This window comes from Pinus tabuliformis, chromosome X (genome assembly GCF_031772625.1).
Source record: "Pinus tabuliformis cultivar Carrire ecotype Pingquan chromosome X, CPIR1, whole genome shotgun sequence".
NCBI classification, from domain to species: Eukaryota; Viridiplantae; Streptophyta; class Pinopsida; order Pinales; family Pinaceae; genus Pinus; species Pinus tabuliformis.
Window position 1 is genome coordinate 1,515,874,811 of NC_142308.1, and position 2,875 is coordinate 1,515,877,685.

The window sequence follows — 2,875 nt, forward strand, 5'->3', positions numbered from 1 at the left end:
GGTCCCCATAATACTAGTGATTACCCCATTACTATTGTAGTTATACCCCTTATTAATATTGTTGTGCCCCTATTGCCCCCATATTGTTATTATTGTGCCCCATAGAATCCCTCTATTATTATTTTTGTGGCTTTATATTATTATTGTTAGGTCGACTGGATTATATTGTGACTCCTTAGACTCCTATATATAGAAAGTAGGTTTTGTCATTTGAATCATCCAAGAATTGTTCATTTATGTAATGTAAAGGAGGTTGCCCCCTCGAAGAGGCTGAATTCTAAGGCGTTGACCTATCTTTTCTATCTTTTCTTGCACTCATTTCATAACACCGTGACACTCCATTCTTTTGAATGTCATCATCATGCTCTTCATCACTACTGCTCTCATAGTCCTTAGAATTAAGACCATGTGGACACCGTGACACTCCATTCTTTTGAAATTTGTCATCATGCTCTTCATCATCGTCGGTCTCATATTCCATTGGATTAGGTCTAAGAGGACACTGTGACACTCCATTCTTTTGAAAATTTTCATCACGCTCTTCAGCACTACTACTCTCATAGTCCTTAGAATAAGGATTAAGAGGAAACCATGACACTCCATTCTTTTGAAATTCATCATCATGCTCTTCATCACTGCTGCTCTCATAGTCCTTAGAATTAGGACTAAGTGGACACCATGACACTCCATTCTTTTGAAATTCGTCATCATGCTCTTCATCACTATTACTCTCATAGTCCTTAGAATTAGGACTAAGTGGACACCATGACACTCCATTCTTTTGAAATTCATCATCACACTCTTCATCACTATTGCTCTCATAGTTTTTAGAATTAGGACTAAGTGGACACCATGACACTCCATTCTTTTGAAATTCATCATCATGCTCTTCATCACTACTGCTCTCATAGTACATAGGAATAGGACTAAGTGGACACTGTGACACTCCATTCTTTTGAAATTTGTAATCATACTCTTCGTCACTGCTGCTCTCATAGTCCTTAGAATTAGCACTAAGTGGAATCCGTGACTCTTTATTTATTTGCAATTCTCCATCCCCCCTTTCATAAGTGGTGCTCTCATAGTCCTTAGGATTAGGACTAAGTGGAAGAATTGACTTTCTATTCATACCAGAATAATTTTTGTTATATTCATCAATATGATTAGAGTTGTTATGTGATGAAGATGTTGATACTATACAAAGCAAAACTTCGCTCTTAGGAGAATCCATTCCTTTCAAATAGAAGAGGTTGAATGATACAAATGCAGACTCTCCCAAAGATATGATATAGCTTAGAGAATGAAATCTTTCCTCCAAAAGTTTTGTTTCATTTATTTCCTTTCATTATTTTATTTTACAATTTATTGAAAAATGTTAACTAAATTTTTTTATGAAATAAATCTTTAAATTTAAAATTGTAAACTAAAACTTTTACCTAAATTATTTTAGAGTTAAACTATATAATATTTACTAAACAATTGAATGTTTTTTTTAATTTTTATAATACCTTCTAAAACAAATTAATCCCACATTCACTGCGCTATAAAATGATACCATAATATTCACTTTATCATAGTTTCCTATATCGCCATAAAAAATTAACATGTTAATTTTTTTTTTAAACAAATTAATCCCACATTAACCATACGGTAAAACATCTCCATAATTTCACCTATATAATAAATTCCATTATCACTATTACTCACATCACATCAAGGTTTTCCGAGGTTCGTTGAAAGACTTGGAGTGAATTTGTGGAGTAGCTACATTGCTATCAACAACATATTCAACGGAGAATTCTCGCAATTGAAAGGTTAGTTAATTTTTTTCCTTGCAAATTTTAATATTAAATAAGTTTAATGAAGTTTATTTTTTTTTTTAAATTAAAACTTTTTGCGGGCCAAATTTACCCACTATGTCCGCTGTGGGCATGGTGGGCCCGATAAAGCTCACAGCGGCCAAATGGGCCCGATAATGCTCATAGCGGCCAAACGGGCCCGTAGGTTAGGGGCGATGGGGATGGCTGGCCTGCCACCCCGCGGGGGGTGGCAGGCCGCCGCAGTGGTAGGGTGATTCTTGGAATCACTCACCACCCTACAGGTAGGTGGGCTGCTGAGGTGGTGAGTGAGGGGCTTTTGTAGCTCCCCTCATGCCACCCTGACAACCCCCTCACCCACGATGTGGTGGGCGATTCTGATAATCGCCCCGCCACCCCACGGGCGGAAGGGCCACCCGGGTGGCATGGGGGGAGGATGCAGCAGCACCCCCCACCCCCCGCCCCCCCGCGCCACCCCAGTAGCCCGCAACCTCCCCCCACGCTACCCTAGCGGCCTGCCCGCCCGCGATTTGGTGGGGCGACTCAACAGTCGCCCTACCAACCTGTGGGCATGTGCGTTGGCGGGCAGGTTGCCGAGGTGGCGCAGCTGAGGATGGGTGGAGGGAAGTGGTTGGGCCACTATGGTGGGCTAGGAGGCTACACCCAACTGCTGTCTCGGTTGGCCGACCAATTTTCAAGGGGCAGCGGCAGGGCAATGTATTTTTTAATTTTATTTTTTTTCGAAATTGTTATGATTTATAAAATTAATTATCATTTATTATTTTCATTGTTAATTTAGCTTAATATGTTTTCATCATTTACTGATTCATGTGTTTCTTTTTTCAGGAAAATGGCATCAAGGAAGATTTCTGTGAATCTTTCTGTACCAAAGACTCTTAAAGGTGGATCTTTAAAAAACATTGATGAACAGACCCCACCTGAGCTGATGGCTACAAATCTTTCAAGTGCCTCAAATGATAAGAAGATGATTTCATACTAGAAGAAATCAAAAGAAGTGAAACTTCCATAAAAAATCTGGTATGTGAAAGAAAGAGAAA